Below are 22,521 nucleotides of genomic sequence, written 5' to 3'. Positions count from 1 at the left end.
TCCAGCTGAAGCAGCATCTGTCCATTGAAATTATCCAGATGCTATTTGGTGTAATAATGCAAAAGCTGGTCTATTACTGGGTTGGAATAGGAATAATGTGTGGGAGGTTCAAGGTTGCCTTTTATTCCTTCCAGAGGAGTAATTATGCAGTAACTGTTCCCGTTATTTGAAGATCTCATCTTCATATGACAGTTTTTCAGACCCCTGCCCAATTTCACCTGCTGTTTAGAGTGAGATTTCATGCAAAAATAGACCCACAGTAATTGTGTGAACTGTAGTCAAATTAAACTGAATACATAATTGAACCCACTTTGGATTTTTCCTTTCATCATTTGCGTATTCTTCCTTTAAAGCATGTATTAGAGGATGAGTGCACATCCTGGTGGTGTTAGACTCCTAAAAGCTGCCAGTTGCAATAAATCAAAAAGAGTGTCCAAATATGACCAAAATGGGAGAATCTACAGCCACACTAGTAGCTCTGAGGCTGTGCTTTGGCGCAGCAGTGCTTTGACCTGTTTTACCATATTTTAAATGGCCTCTTTTAATGATTTGTTTTCCTTCTGTCATGATGCTTTGGGTTTCTTGTGTAAAGCACTTGCCTGGTTGCTGAAATGTGCTACATAAATAAACATGCCATTCCTTGCCTTACCTAAATACAAACAACATGCTAATATATTTTCAATGACAATGCAAAGATCCATGTTTTCTTTTCTTTTTTTTAAATCTAAGCGTAGCTTGCTTGTTTTGCTTTGCACATCATACAACTGACAGTAAAGGAATGTTCTTGGAGTTTTAAGAACTTGGTCATAATCCAAACTTATTTAAGTATTTTTTCAAACAAAAGTTATGACATTTACTTGGAGGTGCATGTGTGAATCATTCTTTCTGGTTACCCATCCCACAGTTGTTGGGAGGATTTGTTTTTCAAAAAAGTGATGGACACAATGGCCACAAATGGTATAGGCAGGTGTCACAGGATTTCTTCTGAGAACCAGCTTCTTTTTTCAATTGTTTTCAATGAGTAGAGAGCATTTCCAACAGCAGGCGGCCGCCTGGACAAAAACCGTAGCCACCAGCCTCATGTGCCCAAGCACTCTGCCTTTTTTGTGCTGCTGCTCCGAGCGCTCGAGTTGAAAATTGTTTAACTTGTCGGAAAGGAGCAATGCCGCTAGAATGGCTTAAAACAGGATGTTCAACAGAACAAGATATTTACTGAACTCTTGGAATTCTAAATATTTAATTTCAATTGTTCTAAAAGTGTATTCATATCTTTTTTTCGTTTAAATAACTACATTAAACATTAAACTTCACTCCTCAATTACCTGTCAAAGTCTATCAAATTGCATCAGTGAACACTCTCTCTAGTCTAAGTCTATAGTCATATTTGTGTTTTCAAAGGGAAAAAAAAAGCTTGTATTCTTTATTCTGCTGCTGCCCACACACACTTACAGTACGTACTGTAAATGCACAGCTTGTTCTTGTTTTTCTCACAGTAAACTCACTCAAAAGACACACTCCACCTTTCTGCACTCTCAGCTGCTCATATTTGGCCGCAGGTTGAGCTTTTCTCAAGAGTGTGGACAATTGGTACTGCAAATTATTTGTCCTTACAGCTGCTGTGCTGTTAGATATTTTTTTGTTATAGCTTTTTTTAGCCGCCCACTTTAGATGTTAGATTTAAAGTGTGAAGATACATGCAAAGTAATAGGGACTACAGTCTGTTCTGCAGAATATTAGTACACATTATTACCTGTCCAACGTATTATCCTTGTTATAGATGTTTTCAGAATTGCTATTCGCTTATAATAGTCATATTTCTACCATTATTATTGGTACTGCCACCATACATTGATATTATCTGTTGTTATTCTTGTTTATCTATCGGTCTATATGACTCCTTGTCTGTTTGTTTGGCTCTATCCATCGCTCTCTTTTTCATTATCGTCTTCTGATGAGTGGTTCTGCCCAAGATTTCTGTTTAAAGGAAGCTTTTCCAAGTCACTGTTTCCAAGTGCATGCTTTTGGCCCAATATGATCAATGTTAAGTCTCTTTTAAAAGATCTTACTGACAAAATTCTACATGTAATTTGAAGAATCAAATTATTGTTCACCTTTTCAGTTATCCAAAGTTATAAAAAAATAATTCTCAGTGTTGTACCATGATATATTTAGGATGAAGATAGTCCTCGAAGCCACAATGGCTTGGGATAATGCTATAGTGTTTGGAGATACAAAGATGCTATGAAGCAGGGGGGAATCAATCAATTGGTGAAGTCTTAATTAAAACCCCATGGATTGATGATTGATGAGTGTTTTTTTTATACTTTTCCGGTAATATGTGTTATGGGTTGATTCAAAACATCAATGGCATCTAAATTAACCAGTCCTCATGTAGGTCACTGTCCGAACAAAGCGTTTACAAACAATGCAGAGACATATGCAAAGTAACATTTTCTTAAAAATAATGGTAGTTGCAACTTCTAAGACATTGTACTGAAAATGCATAAAAACAGCCTATTATCCCTGAATATCAATGAGACTGTCCCATTGGGTTCACATACTGTACATTTGTAGGATATTTATAATATGCACTGTCCTTGGTTAACCCATGTACACAATGTAACATAACAGAATTCAGTTCTCTCAAAGACAGTACTGGAGTCTCTCAGACCTTATTAATCTGTGGTTCATTTGCATAAAGGCCAGGGCCAGAGTTTTTCAAATGTCAGAGGTCTGTATTTTGGGTCTAGCAGGATGTACCTGTTTTTTTAAACGCTGCATATGAATAATGAATATAAATGTATGATAAGAATTGGAAATATTTCTTTTATTTTATCATTTTGAGGCAAAATGCAGTTGCTACAAGTCCCCAAGGTAATGAAAGGGTTAATGATCTTATTCAATCTCCCACTCAGATTTTTCCTTCCTGCACAATCAATGTTGTTTTCAAACACTTTCTAATCATACAAATCTGATCCTGTGTTCCAGGATCAGGCCGGCTAATGGTATGCATGTGATGTTATGCTTGAATATAAATAAAATAAACTCACCCACTCAGCACCCAGCAGACATTGGGTCAGTCCAATTGGACTTGAAAATGAATAGTCCAAGAGCTGAATGGAAATTTCATCACAGAAAAACGGTCTAATCTTTCACATTCAGGGCTGCAGCATAAATACAACAAATAGACTGAAAAATATTTAGATAAGAAGTATGCAGCCTTACTCAGGGCTGTTGATTATTGAGGAACAAAGTGCACTACCTAGTCATCTTTTAATGTACATATTTTACTTTGTATGAGATTTCACTCTGCCTGTATGGTGAAAAAAGTGTTCTTCACCCCCTCATTCATCATTTTCATAGGTCAGTCCATTTGATCGCCATATGGTAAGGTATGGTAACTTTATTTGTACCTGTAGGTAGATTTGGTTTACAATGAGTGAGTCGGCTTCTTTCAAAACACAAACGACGGCACAGGAAAAAAACATGGTTAAGTGACAACAGTGCTCAATACTCAAAGAGTAACCCATAGTAAAAACAAGATAAACCCATCAGTTAAAGCAGATACAATAAGAACCATGGATCTGTTAATGGAGATCTGGAAAATCTAAAAACTAAAACTTGGGAAAACTAGAATTTGTCAGACATATTGAACCCATACATTCAAAATTGACTGTATAAAAAGATGGACAAAACAACAGGATCCCTGGAAGTGAAGCCAGATGATTTAGAGCTCCCTCTGTTGACTGGCTGCAGTAAAGGTCAATATGGATCAAACTTTGAAATCACAACACACAGCACGTACATTCAATTCCAACTCAGATTCTGTTTTGATAGTTTGTCATTATCACAGTGATTTTTTTTTTTTGGACTTTATTTTGATAGTACAGTGGAATGAGTAGGAAATCAGGGACGGAGAAAGAAGCAAATGTGAGAAAGAAGCCATAGCTCAGACTTAAACCCATGCCACCCACTTTGAGGAATATAGCCTCTGTACAGGAGGCACAAAATCACTACTAGGCCATCTGCGCCCCTAAGTGTTCATTATTTAGTGAAAACGTCAGTTTTATGATACGTCAGAGTTATTTGATGATAAAAAGAACAGATGTAACATCATGGTTGACTGATAACAAATGCAGCTCCTGCAGTGTTCTTAACCGGATTAGTGGAGTTTGAAGTGGCATGGGCAGAGAACATGCAACAAAAACTAAGACAAAAACAAAAACTAAGAGTCACTGAAGTTTCCATAAATGTAAGTGTGTGAATCTTAATGTGTTCTGGTGTTCTATTTCATTAGTATTCTGACCTTGAGGGTGGATGTAGGCATGTAGCATTTGTATTTTAGTACTCTTGATTTATGTTACTTAAAAATAAGATATTAAAAAAAAACTTTAGTTTTTTAGTAAGATGAAAAGAAAATAACAAGGTTTATTTACAATGAAGCAAAATTATCCAAAGCCACATGCCCTTCTCTTTCCCAAGTGTTTCAAAGTAAACACTAATTAAGATTGATAAATTGAAAGAGAAGTGAAAAGCTTTCAACTCATCAGAACTGCAGCAAATTCCTCAAATAAAATGTTTAACTCTTGAAGCTGGTAGGAAAAAAGGGGGAATAAACACAGTATTTCCTTACATATAATCAGTAATAGTTTGTGTTATTCTGTTGGTCTTTGCTTTCCAGAGACCAGCCTAATACAAGTATTGATCATTTGTATTATGAAGAGAAGATAGACCATGATTGTGATTGTCAACAATTTTAACCAAACTGGAATATCATGTACTTTTTGTCGGAACTGAGTTTTTTACTGATTACATTTCATCACAGTGCTTGCATGATTAAAACTTTTGAGTAAAATATAATACTATTTACAGAGATAGATCACCAATATATATCACATACAGACAAACACACTTTACGCACACTTTAAGACACATTTGAAAGTTTACCATAAACCATCTTACAGCTTCTCTTTAAAATGCTGCTATCACACTTTTTGGAGATATTTGCACTCACTTAATGTCTGTGCTCTTACTCGCCCCTGGATTATCCTGTGTCAAGGGAGGTTTTAAAAAGTGTGTATCAATTTCACTAAGCTGTAGAGACTGTTTTGTGTGCATCTGACTTCCTGTCAGATGTTGTTTTTTTTTGTCAGTTTTGTGTGTCATTCACTCCAGCTGTGTCATCTAGTGCTGTGAATGTGTGAAATTAGTCCTGTTATAGAATGTCAGTGCTTACAAAGTTTGTGTTTGTGTGTGTGGATGGGTGGGTGGGTGGCTGTTGGAGGGGGTGGGTGGGGGGTTTGGTAACACATTGATATAACCACCACCCTAACAAGCACAGCATTACTGAGGAGTTTTGCAGCTGAAAACATGATAGAAAAGGAGAAGGTTGTTAATAGTTCCATGATACATAAACAGCTCAGACCTCTAATGAGGACAGGTTGTATTCATGCAGAAATGGTCTCATTAAGGCCTTTATTTTCAAGCTAAACAGGCAAGTCCAAGAAATGCTGTTTTTTGTGTCAGCCCAAAAAACATACAAAGTAGTTTACCAGTAACGTGTTACCAAACCGTACATACTGTATATAAACTCCTGAGGGCCACGCAAATAGTGGGATTTATCAACTTGTACTTTTACTTAGAAATGTGTGTAAATATAAGCACAGCTCTGAGCATGCTTACGGACAGAATCTAGCGGTAGAACATTGAAACTACAAATAAAAAGCACTATGAGTGTCACAGCACGCCAGAATCAATCTCAACGTAGATGCATGTTCCGAGTTTTCTTTAACTAAAAACCCCAAATAAGTGATTTGTCTCGTTTGAAACAGACGTGTTGCCTTAATTTGTTCCAAAACCTTAAAAAGACCGCTGGGACAGGCGTTTGAAATTTTACATCATGGACTCGTTTTGCCTTATTAGATGATTTGGCGAACTGTGCGCTCCACAGTAAGGGCTTTTCAAAAGAGCGCACTGATCTGTTTGGTCCAGCATGTCCTCTTGTGAGAGCGTCACTGTTTGATTTTTTTCCCAGAGAGAGCTGTGCCCCCGATGATGCTGTAAATGCACCGTTCTTGGATGAAATTGTGGATTATTCTGTTATGCTCCAGCTGCTCGCTTTTGTGCCGCGATGCGTTTTATTTTTTGCACTGAGCTTAATATCAAACTTCATCTCTGCCTTTTCTCCTCTGACCTGTCACCTTCTCTCATGCGTCATTTGTTCTTTTGTTAGTAACTTCGACTAAGTGAAAAGACTAATAATTTAATTGGATCACAGCGCAAGACTTACTAACCTTATTTTATTTTTATTTATCTATTTATTTATTACCGTTTTTTATTCAACCTCATCCACTTCCATTTCTGTTATGAAGCTCCTTTTCTTTGCTCTTGTATTATTCCGCCGAGGTAAATATGTTCATGTGGTTTTTAAAGAGGTGTGTTGTTACCATAAATAGTTTGGTGGAGGCGTTTCTGAATGCAAATGTCCCCAAACATGCACGAGCTTGCTGGTTAAGAACATGTGGGATTTATCAACACTGATTACCTACCAATTTCCGTACGATCGCATGTCCGCATGTTTGATATATACACATTTTTTTGTACTTAGAAACATTCTAAATTTCATTCGTAAGACAGAATTTAGAACACTTTCTACGCACTGTTGATAAATGAGGCCCCTGGAAACTGCTTCAGGAGGATGTCAGCTGAAATACACCCAGAAAAATATTCCACTGCTCTCATTCAGGCATTTACCTCATATTTTTATACTTAAGTTATGAATAGGTATATATTTTTCTTTAACCCTTCTTTTCAAAATGATGGTTTACAAAACATGCAAAAGAATTACGAAAAAGTGTGATTCAATGTTTAAGTTCAGCCAAAGACCAAACATTTTTTAGCTTCTTATATATTCATCTTCATCAACCAATCACATTTTTCACCAATATACAGATGAAACCAAGGCTATAAAAATATTAGCAATTGTAATAGCAATTAGCAATTAGCAAACAATCAAGTAAAATATCTGAATATTTTTGAAAAATAAATCATTAAGCCCAAAAGAAACGTAGGCTAAAAATATATATATACATTTATTTTTTTTGCTCAATATTTTTGATGTTTCTACCCTTAACTGACAGATGTAAATGTGGGATGTGTTGAATTGCAGAAACATAACTTCTAGTTGTGGATTATGAAGCAACAGAACACACCTCTGACCACACCTAACTACCCCCATCTTTGATGCTGTAACTGGTACATTTGAAGCTGTAATCCTCATACAGCAGTGACTTTCTTTCTGTATGGTGCACAGACACTATTTAAGCTTATATAACCCATAAGGAATCTTTTCATGAAGCACAATGCACAAAATCATAGTAAATATCAGGTTTTTAGGGACGCCAAATGCTTTAATTTTTTCCCTTAAATTATTTATTTTTTAGCTTAAAGCAGCTTAAATGACTATCATACATCTGTCGTGTTATTTGGATGAGCCATTACGAAAATGTTTGAACGCTACAAATGTTTTTTTTCCTGATGATGATTTTGCTTAGCTTTAGCAAAACAACAAGTTGCACAACCCAGAATTTATGTAGATATTGCAGATTTGGTCATGAGAAAATTCACCCAGTCACCACTGCCTTTTTAAATATCTGAAGGACCTTGAGTCAATCATTGCCTTTCATACAATAAATAAATAAATGAGCAATAAGTAAGGTCTTTTAGCTGCTTTTTGTAACATAACAATAAGTATGGTCTTTTTACCTGCTCTTTTGTAATATTAAAAGACAAAGAGTAAGGTCTTTTACCTGCTTTTTGTAAAGTGTTTTGAGATAACACTTGCTATGAGTTGACGCAATACAAATAAAGATTGATTGATTGATTGATTGATTGATTGACTGATACAAATGTACAGCGCCCACCTGAGGCTATCCTGAGATTTTCTGAAAAACTGGATGGGATCGGACCATCCTTACTCCAATTACATTCATTTCCAGTTTCCAGAGGGATTTGTTCTGCTTAAGTCAATATACCAAATGATGGGTGATCCATAGAACTTTTCCTGATTTCAGTATTTTGAGAAACAATATGGCTGCTTAGTCTGGCACGATTTCCAACAAAATGTCACAGAAAATAGCAAACAGTTTAAACAAGCCAAAGTATTTGTGTCGATGTGTATCCGGGTTGGAAAGGGGATGGCAGTAGTTTTCATCTGTTGATTTGGGTACATACTACTATGAATACTTACAGTATATTGTCTCCATCTGTGTATTGCTCCTGAAAAGGGGCTCATTAGGTCTCCATCTGGTGGATCCAGTAAATGCTACAACCCAAGCTGCTGCAAGGCCAATTGAGCACCGAAATTATGGAGGCTTTTTGGGAATTCATTATCAACAGATTTCCTCAAATCAGCCCATCACCCTCATTTTTGTGTTACCCAGTTGCTTCATTTTCATTGTTTTCAGAAATATTGCTACAATACACATTAAGCATGCACATAAAATCTGTAAAAAAAAAAAAAAAAACTGCTTCAGTGGGATGTCAGCTTGTTCCTGTGAAAATAAATCCCTTTGATTCAAAACTCTTTGTTTCCTTTTTTTCCCCTTTGCAAGGCTGCAGGCAGTCCACTTATCTGTAGAGGTTTTAATTTACCCAGAGGGTTGTAAAGCTGAGAGGAAGACACAAAAAAATGCCTTCACTCACAGGTAGCCACTGCAATTGACTCTCACATTACAGATTGCTGTCCATAGGGTACAATAAACTTCAAAATAAGCACAGAGTTTATTACTGTGCTATCAGAGCCAATGCTTAAAATAAAATTGGCCATAGTTGAACATATAGACATATTTTGGCGTTGGGCATAGACACCCAGCACTCTCATAACTGTGAACAAGCCTGGACATCCTGCACAATGATGCTCAGTTTCTCATTACAAGGCTTTAGGAAAAGACCAGATGGGAGGGCAAAAGTGTAATCCATGGTTAATACAAAACAAAGGCAGCCTGTCTGGGGGACTTTTCCACTGTTGAGTGGAAGCTTAGATGCTAATGTAATGCTAATTTAAACAAGGCTTCATTACAGTATTATTAGTTGTTAAGTTTGGGATGTGAAGGGCAAAGAAACACAAACTGTATATAGATAAAGGAAAGTCTCTTGGCTGTTCTTGTAGCCATTTAATTCGAGATGCATTCAACTGTGTGTGCTTAAGCCCAGCTCTTCCATGTTATTTTATGCCCTTCACATCGAGTGCTATCAGGGAATATTTTGTACACTTAACGTGGCAACCAAAATCCAGAATACAACACTGTTTTAGAAGTCTGAATTGTACTTCAGACTCAAAAATGTGGGTGCAGCATAGTATTAATTTAGAACAATTAAAACATACCCAACAGAATCAAATTACCAAGGGTCCTTCTCCATTTTTCAGCTCAATAGCCAAGGCGACTTATTATTTTTCTGATCTGCAGTCTTTACTTCTTCTGTTCCGTTTTCTTTTTGATTACAGCCATAAATAAAGTGGAGCCTGTAACATCATTTTCCTCAGAACATAGGTTTTGTAATTAGCCCAGTTTATTATCAAATCCAGTTTGTTGATACTCACATTCCCGTTTATTTGTTTAGTGTTTAAAAAGTCAATTCACCAAGCGATTGAATGGACACATGGCTAATATCTTATATCATAAAACGTTTCTTGTGGGTGCTAGATGGCCTTGTTATTGTGTAGCCCCTTACTGCCCGTCATCCCATCTCTGTCCTCCTGACATTTCCTGTCTCTCTTCAGCTCTCCTACTCAACAAGGACAAAAATAGCCCAACAATTGTTTTCATCATGTGTAACAGATCAAAACGAAATGTATCTAACAGTTTCTCAGGGTAGACTGGCCCTCATTTCTTGTCTTAGTTGTATTTTATAAAGAATAGCTCATGCACAGCATGCTAGTACTCTAGACCTGGAGGGGGGACAAACATTATCTGCTGTACTAAACAGATGCTCGAGGACATGGATTCTTAATTCACTTCCAGCTGTGTATCAGCAGAGCAGAGGAGCACAACTGCTGGGATTTGAAAAAAAAATAAAATATATGCCCTAGGACTGCTAAATTAGTGATCAAAATAATTAGTCTATTCCCTTTGCCAGCAAAATGCTAGTCTCTCTGTGTATTACAGCCCACTGTTTGACAGGCAATAACAACATAAGTGGGCTGACAGAGAAAGACAAATAAAAGGCCAGGCAAGTTATTTGCAATTGAAATGGTTTTACTTGTTTCTGTGAGCTTATAATAAAACAATATGGGAAACACCGTAAAGAATACAAGTTATATGAAATAACAGGATGCTGAATTTCATCTTGGGTTCCATAGCTACAGGCCGTCCCCCCCTATGATCCAGAGGAACCTACAAGACATGAGAGCTCAGGAGCATATATATATATCTACATTTATGCAATTCCAACACAATTGGCATCTTAAAGGAAATCAGACACACCCTCACAAGCAAACAGTTAAACACCTTAATATTTCATATATAATTAAAATGCTCTGGCATGTCACAAATGTCGCAACAATCATATTAGCAAATCTGAAATGTAACTGAGAACAGTTTTAAATATCCCAACACAACAAGCCAAGACATACATTATTGATAAAGCACATAAAAATAAAATAGGCAATACATTAGCTAGGTAGTTTTCACCTCGCTGCATGTTATCTTGATCATGAACTTTAAGGAAATGCTGTGCTTCTGGTGAAACCACACCGTCTTAGAAAAGAGAGGCATGGATGTCATCCTTTGCAACTGTATATTTACCTATTGTTCGGTCATTGTAGATCCCAGCATGCTTTTCCACTGCTTTTATCTTTGCGTGGGCCGGTGGTGCATACTGAGAAATTAATAGAGCCTTTTTATCCAGCCCCAGGAACATGTGAACCTTTTGATTGCCCTTCCAGTGAAGTTATGATAGCATATAACAGATCTGTTGCATGTCTGTTTGATAATAAAATATTGCGAAAAAGAAACTCAGGGAACCCAGGGAACTCACGTTATTGAGGGTAATTCTAGAGCACATTGAAAGATAGGTAAGTTTATGATAAGACTCAGCGCTTAAAGGCTAAGAAAAATAATTTGAGAATCCTGAAGCATCTTGATTTACAATGAGCACAATGATTAAAAACATACACATAGTCGAAAATATTGTACATTTGTATTACCCTTAAATCACGTCTAAAAAAAGGTAATATATTTACTAAAAACAGCTTGTTTTTATGAATGGTTTCCTTTGAAAACATGGTTAATTACGCTTCTAACCACTTCTTAAAGGTACAGTTACCTTGCTTACAGAGCTGTCACTTCTTCTACAGTTTCAGTCCTTCAAGCAGCAATAAAGCTGTCCTCTCTGATGTGTAATTCTGTCTTTCACTGTCACCATGGCTTAGTTTGGTTAGCATACTGTTGTGAGTGCCCCTGCTTCAAAAATGTCTAAGCTGAGCATTGTTTGTTTGTGCATCTTTTAGCAGAAAACCTCCTCCTGACCTCCGCACTTTCAATGTTCTTGTTGAAGTCCTTTGAAAAATATAGCTGAGTTTTATTTTTATAATCATACTGTGATCTTTGTTCATTTTTATGGTATCTTGATTTGTGAACATAACTGAAAATAAACAGCCTGGCATGTGGACTTGGTGAAATAAGAAGAGAGGCTAAAAAGAACTTGAGCAAAAAATGTCAACTGGACACATTATTGTCCCTGTGATGTGCTCCTTCGCTTAATTTCATCTGCCAATCTGTCGCCATCCTTCTCCTCATCTATGCCTCCCTCCTCTCACATGGGTGCCATTGCCTAGTCAGCAGTGATGCGCATCATAGCCATCACAGTGATGAGTGCACATGCAGCACTTTGATGGTAGAGAAGTGAAGGCCTCAACTGGACTTTAATGTCAATGTCATCCTGTACTTTCATTTTGTCCTTGTTTGTCAGCGTGCCCTTGAATATAGTAAACATGAGGTTTTCTCCTCCTTTATTTCCTCTAAAATGATGCCACTCTAATCTGGTTAGAATGCCCATTTTCAATTTTATTATTATCATCTTTTATATTTCTTCAATTTTGTGCAACTGAACGCGTATGTTGTTATTTTTCTTTTTCGACTGATAATGTCAAGCTGCTACGGAGGTCTTATTGTGGAATTTGTTAACACAGTGGCAAAGCCTGCATGATTGAATGTCATTTCAATCCTGGAGACACAACAATCACCACGGCAGGTCTGGTGCTCAATCTTTACTCTACGCCTGAGGGCTACATCATTCAGCCAGCTAAATTTGCTTCTAATGTACTAATAGCTTGCAGATAACTTGTATGATAAGCAATATTTTGGTGAATGGTAAATGGCCTTGAGCTTGGACATCGCTTTTTACACCACAGGTCACATTTACCCATTCACACACTGATAGAAGAGGATGCTTTGTAAAGTGTCTATCAGTATTAACTAATCCCATTCTGACGTTGTGTGGCTTAGGGTTAGTGTCTTGCCCAAAGACACTTTGACATATGAATGAAGGAGCTGGGGATTGAACCCCTAAACTTTCCGGTACAGAGACAACCGACTCTACCACTGATCCACAGCCGCCAATTTTGAACTGACATTTTAAATAACAAATAAGGCAGCTTTCCAATCTGGTTGCTGAGTCAAACAGGTAATAATATTTTTTGTTTTAAATCGTTTAAGTGATGTTTTGTGAGACAAAAAAGTGAATAATATGTGTGACACTTAGATAATATATGAATAATACAAATGCTTATAAAAATACCAGTGCTTCTTATTAAACCACTACTAGTGCTATTACTTCATCTACTACTGGTACTACTATGATTACTTTTACTTCTTCCGCTTCTCCTTCGTCTGCTACTGCCACCACTACTACTACTTTACAACTTATACTTCTATACCACTATTAATTACAAGATTATCCCATTAGCTGACAGAATTATGCACACTTATTACTGAATGTAGCCCTAACAATGTTTGACACATCCCCTGCTGGTTTTATGTTACTGCAAATGTAATGTAAAACTTTAGGATGGAAAAATGTGTGGTAAGTCAGTATTTGAGAAACAGGCCAGCACATTTATAAATATTCCCTGAGTGATAGATTGAGGAAGAAGATGATATGCCCACATACTTATTCAAATGCCACAATAAGTTTTGAATTCATTACAATCACAACCTTTCGATCAGAGGTCTTCTACAGGTGAAAGATGTTTGCTAGGCTTTGTAATGGGCTCAGTTTATTATCTCTAAGTTCCCATTTATTGTTTTAATGCAAAAATTATCACCTGAAGAAGACCTCTGGTCAAAACATTTGTGATAGTGTGTCGGCCTATCTGCTTCTTCCTCAGTCTGCTGTTTTTGCACTGCCCTATACCTACATGATGTGCGTACAACTACCTCCTTTTTTCTGAAGGATATTCACATTTCATTTTAGTCTTTTCGAAAACATTAGTTGAGTGTTCAGATTTAACACTCTACATTCCCTCCATTAACAGAGAGAGAGAGAGAGAGAAAAACCATGTAAGTGATGCTTGATGCAAAGTCCTCGCTCCATAAAATAAGGGAGAAAAGAGTTTATTTGAAGTTGATTCAAGGCAACCATCTGTGTGAGAAGGAAATCAAGTGAATATCTGCCAAAGTTTTTAAATCCCTCTGTGTTTTTTTGTCCTTTCACTGCAGCAGCAAGCAAGGCACAAAGAGGGGAGAATTAATACTGAAAAGACTTTAACTTTGGAGATATCCATTTGATTTGTTTAACTCAGACTGCAAAAGGCTTTTTTTTCATTCAGATAAACTGAAGAGTGTGTTTGTGCGCTGGGTGACGTTGGATCCTGCATCACTTGCATTAAAAAGTGCATCAGGCAGGGATCTCTCAATGGCCGGCATGAATGGAAGGGAATGATTAAAGCTAGAACATCACGTTACTATGTTCATATGGGCTCCTTACTCTCTGCTCTACATTACTAATGAACACCGGCTGCATCCAAATACACTCTATGAGCACTTTAATAGCAGACTTTCTATTGTCGGATTGGGCTTTAAAAAACAAAAAAAGAATTAGCACTGACTTCATGATTCACAGGGAATATTTTCCGTTCTGTTTTATTGGGTTGAGCAAAAGTTCAATTAGGCATACTTCTTCATTTATTCTCCCTCTTGCCTCTTGTAATCAAAATGTATTCCTGCGCTGCTCTATAATGTATACAATAAAGAATAGTTTCTTTATTCATTTCATCCGATCAATTAAGCTTAAATGATTAATGCAAGTCCATTCTATTCAGGTTGTCATTTCCTGTTTTTATTTTGAGAATTAAACTAGAGAATTAGTCATTCGTATAACACCTTCTAAACATATTATGCTTCTTCACTGCGTGGCTGTTTTTCTTTTGCATTCATTTTCTACAATGCAAAAGGTTCTATCTTGAAAACTCAGTGCTCTTCTTGTTTTCTTTAAGGTTGCATTTGTGAGCCATGAGAAGCAACATAAAAAACAGATGGTGAATTCTAAACTAAAAGTGATTTATTACAAAAGAAGGAAGTTGTGAAAAAAACAAAAAGTAAGGGAAACTGAAAGGGCCAACGAGTGCTGCTCAAATCAAAAACATAGTAAAACAGACGGACTCTAAATTAGGTTTTACATACTGAGTCTAATCAGTAAAAATAAATGAAAATAAAACCTTACTAAATACACTAACAAACCAAATCGAACAAATAAACAGCACCCCTAACCTTGTGTTTCTAAACAAAGACAAAGGCAAATCTGAGTGTGGTTTTACTAACTAAAATAATACCTGACGTAGTCCAACATAACCCCCAATTCACATTTACTCCGTGCGCGCTGCGGTCCGTCAAACCACACACGGGGAAAAAAAAGAACAATGAGTTTTAGTTATTTTTTTAATCAACACGTGTTCTCTTTCAGCACTCCTTCTTCAGCTGAACAGTTCTTTGTTTTAAACCGACTTTATAAAACCATTACGAGTGGGTCATTTTGAGATAAGAACACTGAAGACACTTAATGATTAATTTTTCTTCCATCGCTCTGCAATCTAAAGTTGAGAGAGGCTGATGCTCTACTTGTGAATCTCCTCAGTTTTAATTCTCTTTAGGAAAACTTGCGCTGACCTCTCTTTGACCTTCGGGTTTGCAATTATTTTTGTGCTCATTTTTTTTTCCGCCACGCGCATACCTGGTAATGTACACGGGATGACCTTGGAACCTCGGGGAGAAACGACTTTCAATATGGCTCGCTAATGATACTGCTCTCTGTACAACCATAAAATTGTAATCATCCTTAATGTATTCTTGAAGGGTAAATTATTTCATTGCTGATCATTTTTAAACAATATAATGAAGCAAATGTGTCCTTCCTGCATTCAGCTTTGTGTTTGCATGCATTTTCTGACCTGACACAGTTTCTTATGTAGACTTGTCTCATATTGTTAAAATCAAAGTCAGCGGAGGAAACATTAATATCACAGAGCTTGCAGATTGCCGTCATGGGGGCGAAGACAGCAGCAGAAGAGAACCACAAATGAAGGCCTTTTTTGGCCAATAAATGCCCCTAAATCAATACATCACCGTATAAATAGTGTTCACATTCTGCTGCTCAAACTTGCACATCTCATCCTCAAGTTGACAGCAACTAATCTTGAAGCTTTGTTTTTCCGAGGGATCCACTGCTTATTTGAGGCGGCCGTGTATTGAATCCATCAACCTTTAAAAGTTAACAAGTTGTCTGGGGAAATGCCATTTGTACCAGTTCAATAGGAAATGTCAGACTCTGATAAAAATGGTGAAGCCTTACTTGAGGATCTGCAGTGAAGTAAGAGTGAATCTTGTGCCTTTGTGGCATAGATATTCGGAAGCGCTCTGCTACATTCGCTAGGCTTTCACTAACACAAATCTGAAGGGAAAATAACAATCTGGAGAAGGAAGGAAAGAAGAAAAAAAACACAGTAGAAATGATGTCATGAAGCTCCTAATATGTCATCGTAATGCTGCTTTAAAGCTTTCCTGTTCCTGACTGACTGACTCTTTGTCCCAAATGTTCTGGCTGCTTTGATGCTGCCTGCAGTGATTCTATCACTGCTAATGAGAAAGGCACTGTTGTAATGGTATTTTTTTCCCCTTTCACCTCTGTCTTGTCATTCAGCGATTCAGTGTCCCAGATCCTACTTGTCATTTGTAGGGGTAGTGAGCAACACAAAGAGCAACACAGAAACACGGACAAACACACAACAGAACGTAAAAAGAGTCTCATGAATCTGTTTTGCCAATCAAGTGTTGATGTGATGCTTCTGCCATATATCTTTAAGTTATCATTTGAGGAAACTGTGTGAATATGTTCTTAGGACTTCCGTGTGCATTTACTCCTTAATGTGTTGATTGGTTAAACGATTTTGGGAGCAACATTGCAAACCGTCCCATGACAACCGTGTATGTATGTATGTGTGTGTGTGTGTGTAATATCATATGAAGGGCTTTGCTGTCAGAGCTGACACATGATTCTGATAGTCTGTTTGGCTTTTTGTGTGCGTCAGTGTGTTTGTGCGTGTGTGTCAGGTGAGACATGACAGACAAGATAGACTTCCCAGATCAAGCACAGCATAGTATGTGTTGTTTTTTTTTGTAACCTGTCAGTGCTTAGTACAACTCTTTTAATGCACCATATTTATTTGAAAGGTTAAATTGAATATGTAAAAGGAAGAAGGTGGTCATTGTTTTTCTCTTATGTTACAGGTATTATTTGAACACAGAGAAACATCATTACAGGCACCTGTTGTAGTTGAGTAAGAAAAACAAGATGATAGAAAAATCAGACGTCACGGTATCTTCTTTTTGCTCATATTTGACCTAACAGCTGAGAAAGACAATATTCATTTTCAAGCAATGATTCTCCTGTAAATAAAATATAGGAAGCTACAAGAGCCATCATAGCCCCTAAACTCTGGAACTCCTTAGCCAGAGAAATTAGGCTGGCAAACTCTGTTCCTAGTTTTAAATCCTTGCTCAAACACACATTTTTATAGGAAGGCTATTTTAAAGATTGATTAGTAATTCATGTCCTGCTTGAATTAATTTAATCAATTTTTATTCATAATTCTATAACTCACCAATGTTTTATACCGTGTATTTTGTGAAGCACTCTTAATTTATGTTTTATTTTGTTTGATTGTATGCATTCTGTAAAGCACTTTGTAACCTTGTTTAAATAAGTGCTATATAAATATAGTTATTATTATTATTATTAATATTAAGAGCATATTGAGCAACCTTCGTCATGATTGGACAAATCATTAACGTTTGTCCCTCCCCCTGTTTTTTGTTTTCACACTTAACTTGGTCACTGCCAATCGTCCGTGTTATATGACACTACTGTTGATAACAGTAAGTATTTTCACAATCCTGTGTGACATTTTTAGCTTGTTGTTTTGTGACCATCGAGTTATTCTATTCCTGCATGTAATGAAGGCAATGATTTTTAGTGTGTGGGTGATAAAATCTTCAAAAGCTCATAATCAAAGATGTACCACCATGGTTTTGGTCCGAGAGTGATTTTTGATGGACAAATACAAACCACAAGAATGACCATCCAGGCTCTTTATTCCTCCCTCACAAACGCACAAAGCTAACATACTGTTCACCAGGGCTATTTAACTATATTGTTCAGGGGGCTAAATTTTCAGAAAGCTATAGGGACCTGGGGGGCAGAAGAAGCAAACCCACTAAAGTGCTTTCCATCAATAACACAAGCTTGTGATAGGCTGCGAGCACAGAACCAATTAAACGGGAGCACTCAGCTGTTTTTAACACTGACAGTCAATCAGAAGTTTTCCCCCCATTTATAATTTGCTTTTTACAGTAGATAGAACAGATCTGCGGGACTAGTCTGATGTCATCCGTCGGCCGGAGTTGGCCCGCGGCCTGCTGTACACACACACATACATACCAATACAACAACTCTTTCTCCTGTTACCTTACCTCATTCTCCTCCTCTTCTCTCTTCACCTTGATCCATTGACTCTGCGGGTCACCTAGCACACAGGTCACAATGACAGAATCCCGGATGAGCAGATTTGTTACCATTCTGTGGTCGGATCACTGTTTTCCAATGGGATCTGGTTTGGAAGTTGATATGCAGCTGGGAGTCTTCAGGATCTCTGGCTCCATGCCACGTCCCTGAGCTTCTTTGTCTGCACACACAGACCACTTCTGTTGTCCGCTCTACTCCAACAAAGTTTTTCCTTTTTTTTCACTTTGTTGCCATATGAAAGAAATTCTGCAAGACATGCAATATAAATAAGTTAGTGTTATAAAAAATTGGTATTAACACATAAGCTTATTTTTTCTTCTCACCAATAGAAGTGCCTTAACGCAAGAATTCATTAACAAGATTTCAGCACTTTTTCGAAGCTGCTGTTCTACTTTATAGTTAAGCTCTTCAACTTCAGAGAATTTATGAAACTAAAAATGTGAATTAGAAAGTCAGAATCCTTTAGCCCATAATACATCCATAAACCAAAAAAAAAAAAAGGACACAAATGAAGAATGTCAGTCTCTATCCTCTGCAGGAGGAGACATGTTCATTTACATAAGTTTATAAGAGGCTTAGTTTGTGGGCTCTGAAAAACTTTATTCTGAACATTAATAATGTCCCTGTTGTTCTGCTTTCTCTCAGATATACCGATCTCGATCATTTATGCCAAACCTCTCTCATTCTTTTTGTAAAAGCAGCCTCTTGATCATTCATTCCTTAGTGTAAATATTTTGTTAAGATTTGACAAACAACTAATATAATTCATTGTTGGTGCGCCATCTGCCTCTGACATCTGATATCTGCTTCTGACAGTCGGCTGCAGGAACTCTTCGGTTTTACTCCGCACATGTCACTGCAAGACACAGCTTTAAAAATATGATAAGCCTCATTGGCATCGAGCTGCGTAATGGAAGCAGTGTATTGCCAAAGCTAAGACCCCTTTGTTCTGATGCCAATATAAGTCAGCTAATACTGCTTTTTCCCCTCTATGCACACTGGCATGCCTGATGCATAAAAATAGGTGTCTGATTGAAAAAATAAATCATAGTAGAAGGTTGGTCAAACAGTATTTAGGAACAGAAAATTACATCTTTAGGGTGGTGCCATGTTTGCTTATTGTTTTAGAAGGCACAGTACCCGGAGTCTCCCCTGCATAAAAGAGCGGCTGCTCCACTGAGTCTCATTAATCACTCGCAGCTTAACTTAATTGTGTAACCATATTTGGTCACAGAGATGAATGTTTAACTGACAATTTTCTTGTCTTTTACATTTTTTATGAGAGCATTATACCTCGTGTTTAACTGCAAAGTACCATTTGATTGAATTTATCATAAAGAACTATATTTGAATCAGAGGGAGACAGCGCTGCCTCAGAAAATAAATTACCCTTAATTGACGAATTACATTGCCTCAATTAGTCTGCTCGGGAATTTGTCTTTATAATGTGTAGCTTTCTACATATAAATGTTCTTGCCTCTGCTATTTTCAGCCCCGTTTTCAGCCCCGTCTTAGAATATGAACATTTTAATATTCATGTGTTAATAGGCGGCATTAGAACTCTAATGAATCAGAATAGTTTCCAATCTTTCAGATCAGAGTAGATCAGACGCTGTGCTGTCAAAGAGCCCTGAACCTGAGTGCTTTCTATTCCTCAGGTCCGTTTTCCTACCAAGAGATAAGTTCTGCTTGACTTTTTTTCCCCATGTATTTCATAAATCCATACATAATGGAGTCATTTTTTTCCCCTCAAGTCTACGTTAGTGCTGTTCAGACTACGTTTTTAGCATCTCATTGCCATGTTGTAATTGATACCCTCTCTTTGAGAGCAAACAAATCATGCTCTTTGTTCTGTGTGCATTTTGTGTAAGGGGTACTTGATAAGTTATCCTGTGTGCCCGGTGCAGAACTAAGACTCTTATAGACTTAGCAGATAAATGACAGATGGAAAATAAAAGTACTTCATTCTAATCAAACAGTGCCATATCTCTATAATTCAAACATAAATCCTCAGCGAGGGATTATGTTCACTTTTGCAAAAGAACAGTTTCTTCAGAAACATGACACCCGTGACCTGGCAGCAGTAAATAAGCACAACATAAACACATGCTTCTCTCTGAATTCGTCTATCAAACTGTGGATCATTATTGCTGGAGTCTTTTATGTCTTTTATCTGGAGTTAAAGTGCTTACTTTGACTGGAGCCTCGTCTGGCAAAGACCTAATTAATAGATCAAACAGAAAACGTCTGATCCCTTCACATCAGACTCAAATCTCCATTCAGGTATATTTCAGGTCTTTGAACAGTCATGACCTCTCAGCCCTCTCACCTGTATGCACACTACACAGGAATAAATCAAACACACTTCAGTGTAGTTGTAAGCAGAAAGGGACAATTGTTTGTAGTTTACTATTGATTAATTTGCTTTCTGCCGATCCCAGACCATCTACAGTAATGATTGCCCACAACTGAAGTAATTTATGTGGATAAATACATCAATGAAACACTAAAAACGGTCAGCAAACTCAACATAGATTGTTGTAAACTAGTTGTTTTACGCCTGTTTTTCATCAAACTAAATCCCAATTAGCTCCATTGGACTTAATTGGACAAAGATAAAGTGATTGTTGGTTGTATTAATTTGACTGGTATGAGAAATCTTCAACCTGATAGTGCCTTAGCTGTAAATTTCTAGAGGAGGCAGATTTTCCCCCAACCAAACTTTTTGTTTTAATTGTATATACTTTATTAATCCCTGAGGGAATTTCTGTTCTCTATCGTATCGAGGTTGTCCCTTCACCAAACATATTTCCAATATGGGAATTGATTCCATTCAGGACATCTGACATGAACAAAATCTTTAAGACACACCACTCCTGTGGCTGCATCAGAGAGTATTAAAGGCCCATGTACGCATGCTCTGGTGATTCATTGATTTCCACCTAGGAAACGTGCGACGTGAGAGCAGAATTGTAGAGGACAACGTTACGGAAAGCTTCAGCAGATAGTATCCGCTTACCTTGAGTAGGAAGGAGAGCTGGCGTCCGTGCCCCTCTCTTGTCTTTTCTGGGCAAGGATGGAGGACCTCAACATCTTCCTCTCTTTGCTGCGGTAAACCGGCATGGGGTACCTACAACTGTATTGCGTGATCCGCTCTGCTAACGCAGGCACAGGGGTTTGTGGAAACCGGCCAAGTTGGTGGAAGCTTTCTCCGTCTCCCGGTATCTGCTAGAGCCGAGGTGTGGGTAACCTGTTGCTGAAGCCGGCTTGTCGGTGACGGGTGCCTCTCTCTGCTCATACGGCAGAAAACAAACACACAGACACGGGGCCCCTCATAGTGCCTACGAGTGCATAAACGCTGCTCAGACAATAAATAAATATTTCGCCGTTTAACCCCAGGGGGAAGGAGGGAATAAGTAGCAGTTGGTAGCTAAGGCTGCAAATGCTACAAACATAACAGCGTGAGTGCATTTCCTGGGTTGCTACGTCACAATGGAATGTAGTAGGCAGGGGCGGGGCTCTGTGTAGAAGCTGTGGGGTTGAATGCTCCCCTCCCACATTATTTTTGTGGTTTTCTGTTTAGGAGTTACATGCATTACAGCAAGGGATAATCCTGTCATGCATGGATTGCTTTGTTTGAGCAGTTAAGATAGTCCCACTGCTCCTGAACAGGGCCCACAGGTGTTCAGGTGTTCACGGGCCCATATCTAAATGGGGCTGGGTCACTATCCACGAGGGCTATTGATCGGCTATTGGATCAATTGGACCTTGTCGGCCTGACTTGGCACATGAGAGGCTTGTGGCTGGGGCCTGTTCTCACTGCCCGCAGATAGCTCCGCCCATGCCTCAATGGTCACTACCATGTTAATGTCAGGACTGCCAGTACAGTTGTCTGCTTATATCAGCTGAGACGTACAGTACATACACTGGGCCTTCTACACTCAGCAGTGGTCATCAGGTCGCCAGGGAGCCCTTTCCCTTAGGGCTGGAAACTTCACCATTAGAAGGCTGAAGGTAACTGGTGTAGCTTGGGCAGGGGGGGACGTAGATCTGATCTCATCCAGTGAGTCTGCCATGGTCAGCAGCTTCTCCGATTTTGGTGGCCCCTCCCAAAGAATGGGGAATTCAGTTCCCCATTCTTTGGTTCTCAGCAATCCCCTCTGATGAACGGATTGCCATGGGAACTCTGGCTTTGAGTACTTCTGCCCAGACAAGCAGGATTCTCTTCCATTCTTGTCAGTGGGGCTCGGATTAGTAGGGCCTGTTGTGTGCTGGTTGCATTGCAAAAAAAGCCATTTGAGCCCCTAGAGTCAGTGAGTCTCAGGTGGCTATCTCTCTGGGTTGCATTCCTCATAGCGATAACATCAGCCAGGAGAGTGAGTGAGCTTCAGGCTCTGTCTGCACATTCAAGTGGCTATTGTTTCATGCCTTTCTGCCAAAGACTTT

The 22,521-nt window shown here is 38.1% G+C and overlaps 1 long non-coding RNA gene across 1 annotated transcript in view; it reads right to left on the bottom strand.

Moving 5' to 3' along the window:
• LOC136178500 (uncharacterized) overlaps positions 1 to 21,531 on the bottom strand; it is a 61,275-nt gene extending 39,744 nt beyond the window's left edge. The window contains exons 1-2 of the long non-coding RNA XR_010665902.1: positions 21,095 to 21,531; positions 18,024 to 18,321 (exon numbers count right to left, since the gene is read on the bottom strand). This is a non-coding gene — a long non-coding RNA (uncharacterized lncRNA). The remainder of the gene's footprint in view (positions 1 to 18,023; positions 18,322 to 21,094) is intronic.
• Positions 21,532 to 22,521: the final 990 nt, after the last annotated feature.

Source organism: Labrus bergylta, chromosome 3, assembly GCF_963930695.1.
Source record: "Labrus bergylta chromosome 3, fLabBer1.1, whole genome shotgun sequence".
Lineage (NCBI taxonomy): Eukaryota > Metazoa > Chordata > Actinopteri > Labriformes > Labridae > Labrus > Labrus bergylta.
Note: the sequence above shows the minus strand (reverse complement) of the source record. Positions and strands in the feature narration are given on the sequence as shown.